Here is an 8369-nt window from a genome sequence, read left to right as displayed (position 1 = left end):
GATAAGACCTTACATATTTAATACAGTGTGTTACCCCTGTACAAATGGAAAAAACTTAAGTTCAACATTTCTAGACCAATATGGCTGTTAATTTCTGTACAGTGCCAACTCAACACAGTAAACGGGGATACTTTTTTCCAAAGTTGACAGCACAGTTAAAGTTTCAAAAAATTCAAATTATATATCTGTATATATATATATATATATATATATATTTATATTTATATAAAAAGACCAATAATAGCAGTGTGTTATGCATCAACAGCAGCAACAGCTTTTCCAGGTTCTGCAGTCATCTGAACAAAACTGTAGAGACATCCAGCACACTCGATTAAAAAAAAAAAAGTAAAAAAACAAAACCCGAGAAAACAGCACAGTTCTGTTACTCTTGTGGTACCTGGCACCATTTTTTTTAAATTAGCTTCTTAATCATCATCTGGAAAGAAAACATTCTGAGCAACATCATTAAAAACAGCTCTGATAAAGCACGGTCACTACTACGTGTCATAAAGCAGGTACAAGCTATTTTACATCCACAGAGGTATGATACAGTACTGTCCTACATCTATAATACTAGAGGATACAATTTAAAAGGCATTATTTGAGACTTGATTCTACTTTTCCAGCAGAGGGCCCAAAGGATGGTGTGACACAGCTTTGTAAAGAAACATACTCTAGACAGGATTTCCTTTCACTAGTGGCACAGTTCTAAGGATTCATTCTCTCCATGAATGTCAGCTAAAACCATTATTAAAAAAATGAAATATCCCTAGAACAAAACCGTATAGCCACTGGATTCACATGAAGATGACCTAGTGGAGACAAGCTGGACCTCACCTTACCAACAAGCTATCAAATCTGTTATGTTTAAACAGTGAGACCTCCAAGGAAGGAGATGCCAAGTAGTGCTTCAAAGCTTCGGACCACAATCAAACACAGCATCCTTTTCAACAGAAGCAGAAGCTCATCTGAATATGCTCAAGGATGCTGACATCAACATTTAATCATCTCCTCACTCATCCAGGAAGAAGGGGAGATCAGTTACTACTGTACTTTATTGTGTTCAACAAAATCACCATGTTACAAAAATAGCAAGCTGCCATAATAAAAAATAAGGCTCCTCTATCCAGCACCAGATAGCATCATTTTACTTTCAAGCCTAGAAATTGCACACTTGTATATAAACCAACAGAAGATGAGGATTGAGAGTTCATCTTGGTGGATTTTTCCTTTGATGAATATGAAGTGTCCTTCCTTATCTTTTTTGATGACTTTTAATTGAAAATTGATTTTATTTGATATTAGAATGGCTACTCCAGCTTGCTTCTTCCGACCATTTGCTTGGAAAGTTGTTTTCCAGCCTTTCACTCTGAGGTAGTGTCTGTCTTTGTCTCTGAGGTGTGTTTCCTGTAGGCAGCAGAATGCAGGGTCCTCATTGCATATCCAGTTTGTTAATCTATGTCTTTTTATTGGGGAGTTGAGGCCATTGATGTTGAGAGACATTAAGGAATAGTGATTATTGCTTCCTGTTATATTCATATTTGGATGTGAGGTTATGTTTGTGTGCTTTTCTTCTCTTTGTTTTGTTGCCAAGATGATTAGTTTCTTGCTTCTTCTAGGGTATAGCTTGCCTCCTTATGTTGGGCTTTACCATTTATTATCCTTTGTAGTGCTGGATTTGTAGAAAGATATTGTGTAAATTTGGTTTTGTCATGGAATATCTTGGTTTCTCCATCTATGTTAATTGAGAGTTTTGCAGGATACAGTAACCTGGGCTGGCATTTGTGTTCTCTTAGGGTCTGTATGAGATCTGTCCAGGATCTTCTGGCCTTCATAGTTTCTGGCGAAAAGTCTGGTGTGATTCTGATAGGTCTGCCTTTATATGTTACTTGACCTTTTTCCCTTACTGCTTTTAATATTCTTTCTTTATTTTGTGCGTTTGGTGTTTTGACAATTATGTGACGGGAGGTGTTTCTTTTCTGGTCCAATCTATTTGGAGTTCTGTAGGCTTCTTGTATGCCTATGGGTATCTCTTTTTTTAGGTTAGGGAAGTTTTCTTCTATGATTTTGTTGAAGATATTTACTGGTTCTTTGAGCTGGGAGTCTTCACTCTCTTCTATACCTATTATCCTTAGGTTTGATCTTCTCATTGAGTCCTGGATTTCCTGTATGTTTTGGACCAGTAGCTTTTTCTGCTTTACATTATCTTTGACAGTTGAGTCAATGATTTCTATGGAATCTTCTGCTCCCGAGATTCTCTCTTCCATCTCTTGTATTCTGTTGGTGAAGCTTGTATCTACAGCTCCTTGTCTTTTCTTTTGATTTTCTATGTCCAGGGTTGTTTCCATGTGTTCTTTCTTGATTGCTTCTATTTCCATTTTTAATTCCTTCAACTGTTTGTGTTTTCCTGGAATTCTTTCAGGGATTTTTGTGTCTCCTCTCTATGGGTTTCTACTTGTTTATTTATGTTTTCCTGGAATTCTTTCAGGCATTTTTGCGATTCCTCTCTGTAGGCTTCTACTTGTTCTCTAAGGGAGTTCTCCACGTCTTTCTTGAAGTCCTCCAGCATCATGATCAAATACGATTTTGAAACTAGATCTTGCTTTTCTGGTGTGTTTGGATATTCCATGTTTATTTTGGTGGGAGAATTGGGCTCCGATGATGCCATGTAGTCTTGGTTTCTGTTGCTTGGGTTCCTGCGCTTGCCTCTCGCCATCAGATTATCTCTAGTGTTACTTTGTTCTGCTATTTCTGACCGTGGCTAGACTGTCCTATAAGCCTGTGTGTCAGGAGTGCTGTAGACCTGTTTTCCTGTTTTCTTTCAGCCAGTTATGGGGACAGAGTGTTCTGCTTTCGGGCGTGTGGTTTTTCCTCTCTACAGGTCTTCAGCTGTTCCTGTGGGCCTGTGTCTTGAGTTCACCAGGCAGGTTTCTTGCAGGGGAAAAGTTGGTCCTACCTGTGGTTCCAAGGCTCAAGTTTGCTCGTGGGGTACTGCCTAAGTCCTCTCCGCGGCGGCAGCAACTGGGAAGATCTGCGCCGCTCTTTCCGGGAGCCTCCGTGCACCAGGGTTCCAGATGACGTTTGGTGTTTTCCTCTGGCGTCTGGATGTGCACAGAGTGCAGTCTCTTCTGGTTTCCCAGGCGTGTCTGCCTCTCTGAAGGTTTAGCTCTCCCTCCCACGGGATTTGGGTGCAGAGAACTGTTTATCCGGTCTGTTTCCTTCAGGTTCCGGCGGTGTCTCAGGCGCAGGGGTCCTGCCGCTCCTGGGCCCTCCCCTACGGGAACCCAGAGGCCTTATACAGTTGCCTCTTGGGCCAGGGATGTGGGCAGGGGTGGGCAGTGTTCGTGGTCTCCTCCGCTCTGCAGCCTCAGGAGTGCCCACCTGATCAGGCGGTGAGGTCTCTCCGACTTTGACTTTTGATCCTGGTCTAAGGCTGAAGGGTTATCTCTAATGACAGTCTCTGCCTGGCAGAGTCCTGAGGTAGTGGAAGGCATCATAGGACATGAATGGGGAACTCTTTGCAGACCTAGTCAAACTGTTTTTATGTAGCAGATTCTCTCTCAAGACAATCCATTAGCACATCAACCCATTGACTGTATACATGGATTGATCCATTCATGAGCACATCCCCCGAATCACCTATTAAGGATCATACCTGGTACTGCATCTTAGTATCTCGCATGGGAATTAAATTCCAATGTGAGTTTTGAGGGAAACAAACTATTCAAACGACTGTAGGAACTATCAAGATTTCTTTAATGCAGCATTTAACTCACTAAAAATGAATGCACTAAAGCCAAAGCTACACAAAAATTATTTAAGTTTTTGAAGGAGTGGTGAGAGATAGGTAGAATTAATTTTCTACCTATAGAAACTACCACTTTGCTGTATTCTCCCCTTCAAGAAAAAAGAGATGGCAATTTCATATTTGATTCCTTTCCCATCTGTAAAACAAAGATGATTTTTATTCTCCTTACTTTTTAAAAATAACAAATCTCCTGTACTCCTATAAAAGGCTTATTTAGATACTAAATATTAAGCCAGTCCTTAATGATAATCCACTGACGTCTTTAGGGTTTGATCTTCTGAGAATTAAAACCCACTAGACCCTCCTTGAAGCTCTCTGCTGGGAATAGCACACGGCTCTCAGAGTGGTAATTTAACTTCCTGGAAAGGCTGGGTGTGGGTGTGGGGGAGGACTGGGAGACTACAGACTTCTGGATGAATAGATTAAAAAAACAATAGCAGAAGCAATAATTAGCAGGTAGAGGGGTTAAATGGTTAAGTGGTGATCCATCTGTACAGTGGCTCTGTCTTTACTAAACCTCCTATCAAAGGATAAATGCTGTGATAAGGCACGCTAAAGAACCCTAAGCTTGCAACAGCTTTGGAAACCCCGAACTGTTTAACTGATATAATTATTGTGGACTCATTGAAGTCTGCACAGGCAAGTATTTAAAGCACTGTCGGGATGTATTAAATCTCCCTTCTGAGACCAAGACCGAAAGAGGTAGGACAGCTCATTTTTTACATTAAAGCCGGATTGAGCCTGATTAGTATTTGAAATATTTCTTTCCCAATTTTGGGCAGCATTAGATTTTGGCTAGTGAAATATAAATGAACATCAATTGTACATGACAACCGCTGATCCAAAGCACTTAAAATTCCCAGAATGTTCTTTGCTCTTAGACTGGCTGCCAGGGTCTCCTCATCAAAGCCAGCTACCAGAGGCAGCTCAGTGGAGAAGGTCCCCTGTAATCCAGAGGGGTTAGAGAGATAGCTGTTTGTTTTGTGAAGACATGAATCACTATCAGGGCCATTACAACCCTTCAAGCTAGGTCACAGCACTCCAAATCACTTTGCATTTTGCTCAGAAAAAGGAGCCAAGAGACCCGTTCCCACTTCTTTGTTTCACTGGAAATGATACCCTGTGAGCCACTCCTCCCTCTATTCCAGGCCGAGGCCAGAGAGCTTAAGAGGAAACACTAGCATCATATGTTCAAGTCACAATGGGAAATGTGGCCTATTTACATCGTAAAAATTTTTTTCCTCATGACTTAGAAATCGGGTGAAGACTGAAAAATGTTAATGGCCCTTCAGTTTGTCCTGGGAGAGAAGTAAAATCATAGTCAGTCTTTGGCATTCTAATGGGTCCCTTGCAGCAACCTCTTGGCCAAAATAAACAGTCATTAAATACAAACCAATTCAACAGATAACAGTGATTTCACTCTTCAGAATCAAAGCTGTTATCATTCCATTAGTCTAGGGTGGAAATATGGAAACCAGATTCACCTAAGACACCAACCCTCCTCCCCAAGTCTTGATTTCAAGATTGAAACTTTAAGATTCCCTTAGAACAAAGAAGCTGGTAATTAACCAGTGCTGTTGGGCTGGGCTGGGGGGTGGGCGTGGGAGGGGCATTTGCCTTCTTCTAGTCCTTATAGCTGCTGCTTCACAGATGTCATTAACAGTGAAAGTCTCTATCTACCTGTTAGAAGAGAGGAGACACCGCAACTCACCTTCCTGTGAACTCAGTAGTCTAACACTTTAGACCGGCTAGCCCAATGTGGGTCTTTGTAAGCGAACTCGAAGACGTGAGGAAGCACCTTTTGGGTATTTCAGGAGAACCTTTCTTTTTTATCAATCACCCATGCAAATGTTTTGTGTTTGGCTAAGGCTGCAGCTGACAGAACCAAATGTGTAGCAGATTTGGGATTGATTCCCCACAGCCCAGTCTGCTCTTTGCTATATGACTTGAGCACAGAGGTCACTGTGAATCAATTCTGGCCCCAGATTGAAAAAAAAATGTGAATAGAAGTTAGTCAGTCATGGAAGCTCCCTTTTGTGGGGAGGTTATTAAAGTTCACTGGAAAACAATTTCCCCAATCTCACATTTATAATTGAATACTGCTGTCGTGGAGTTTCAATGAGATGAAGTATGTGGAAAGGCCCCGTAAACGCTGCAAAATCAAAGTTTGAAGGAAGGCCTGCATAGCTATTAACTGTGCTGCATACTGAAGATCAGGGAGGTGAGAGAATTCACTGTCTTTTCTCGCTTTCATACATGAGTACTATATCTACATCATTTCCATCCCTCTAAATCCTGCATCCCCACGACTCCCTCTCAAATTATTGACATTCTTACCTGTGTGTGTATGTTATGCCTGGGTGTTGGAGCAGTGATGGCGGGTGAGTTTCTGGGGAGATTACCAGGCAAAGTCAGTTCATGTTTGAAGGAAGCATACCTTTTCTTGAAGTTGGAAATATTAAAACTACAATGATGTTTCACTTATAAAATAAGAAAAGTGTATAGGAATTTTTCCTTTTTCAATGAGTTTTTCATACACAAAAGATAGTTCTGGTCTGTAATCCCAGGATTCTGTGGTAAAATGGGTGGCAGAGACGCTACTGGCCAGCTGGCATGGGTCACGCAGCATACACGAAGACACACCATCTCAAGACAAGCAACAAAGAAACCACAACTGAAGCTGTGGCGCTCATATATCATAATGTGTGTGCCCAGACATACATGAAAACACACACACATACACACACACACACACACACACACACACACACACACACACACAAATAAATAAGTAAATAGTAAACAATTAATCTTTACTATTCTATTAGTCCTAGAGTGAGAATTATTTGGAAATTGAACATTGAGCCATTCTAAGCCCTAAAAGGCTTGTCCTTGCTTCAGAGTAAATAAGACGTGGACAAATACAAACACCCTGAGATATACTAGAGGCCTACATGTGAAGGAGAAAGCATCCTACTCCTAGCCCTTTGGTAAATCCTTACTCTGCTGCCCTATCGTTCTCTGGTGGTGACATCCAGGCAGCCAAGTCTCGTTTGTGCTGTGCAGACTTCATAGATTGGAGTTCAATTCTAGCTTTGCTCTTTTTGAGTTGCTTGAGGTGGGATCCATGCTTGAAGCTTATTGAGCCTCCTATGTTAAAGGCCTGTGAGAAGCAAATGAGATTGGCCACAGAATGCACCCAGCACGGCTCATTCATAGTCACAAACTATTGTAAAGTGGAAATATCATTTCATTTCCATATTATCTCATGGGGCAATATTCAGGCACTGGTGCCTCTGCTCCCAGGACCTTGTATCCCCTTGTCCACTTACTAAGCTGCCTGCTTATTTACTGAGTTAATGTAGTGCTAATTAAGTGAAGCTCTGTATTTATACTCCATGACAATGGAAAGGATCTTTTCTCGATTAGGTTTGGAAAGGGGAGAAGAACATGGCAGCAGATCAGTTGAGGCACAGATGCTGCCCTTCTAGAGAGAATTAGCCCCACCCTCTCTGCAGCTTCTCTCCCTTCCCAGCCCAAGCCTACCTGGTTATGGCTTTTATCCTGTCTGGTACCTTCACTAAGTTGTTAGACTCAGAGGCCCCTCCCCTCTAACATCATAAAAGGAAGGAATCCTCTTTGTCTGTAAGTGGCTTTGGGTATCCTATTTCAGCTTCTCTGTGGCTGGTCCTAAAGGATATTTCCCATAAAAGCCCATCTTAGCATATCTCTGTATGTATCAAATCTGAAAATAACTATTTTTTATTTAAAACATTGTCTTCCCTCAGTGCCTTTCCTGTGTGCTGCCGGAAACAGGTATGCCTTGTTTTCAAAGTCTCCATAAGACTCCTGTGCGGCATGTACAGCTGTAAGATTTCAAAAGAAGTTCTGGTGGTGGATTCATGCATCCGCTCATTAGGGAAGCGCTAGGGAGATAATAAGACCCAATCAGAATCTGAAACTATGATCAGGAAGTTCCAACCTAAGAGGAAATGCTGTCGTTTGCAATTTAATTGTATCATTTAATGTTTTGTTTCTCTTAATAATAGATAATCAGAATTATAAGAATGTGCTTACAACTCATGGCTAATAATGCTGTTAAAGAGGGGTAGAAAACAAAAAGGACTCCCTAAAAATTTCAAAAGTAAATCCAAGATAGAAAACCATGGTGAAATTCATACAGCAGTCCATTCAGATTCAACACAGATTGCTTCTCCTGGGTTCTGCTTATTCCGTTTTTCATTCTGAACTCTACCCAAGTAAATCAGAGACTTCGTGTTATTTCAGCCTTTAAGAATGATGGTGGAAAATGATCATTTTTCTTTAAGGAAGACCTTTCTTTCACTAACTCGAATTAATCGCTTACCCTAAGTAGTAAGTACATCATTGTAGAAGAGTTAAGTTAAAACATTTCCTCCAGCATTGTCAATTGTCAGAGTGAGGTATTACAAACAAGTTACTTCCCATGATGACCAAATGGGAGGGTATTGTGTGAGTGTGTGTGGTGTATGTGTATATGTGTCTGTGTATGTGTGTGTGTGTGTGTGTGTGTGTGTGTTAT

This window comes from Rattus norvegicus, chromosome 9 (genome assembly GCF_036323735.1).
Source record: "Rattus norvegicus strain BN/NHsdMcwi chromosome 9, GRCr8, whole genome shotgun sequence".
NCBI classification, from domain to species: domain Eukaryota; kingdom Metazoa; phylum Chordata; class Mammalia; order Rodentia; family Muridae; genus Rattus; species Rattus norvegicus.
Note: the sequence above shows the minus strand (reverse complement) of the source record.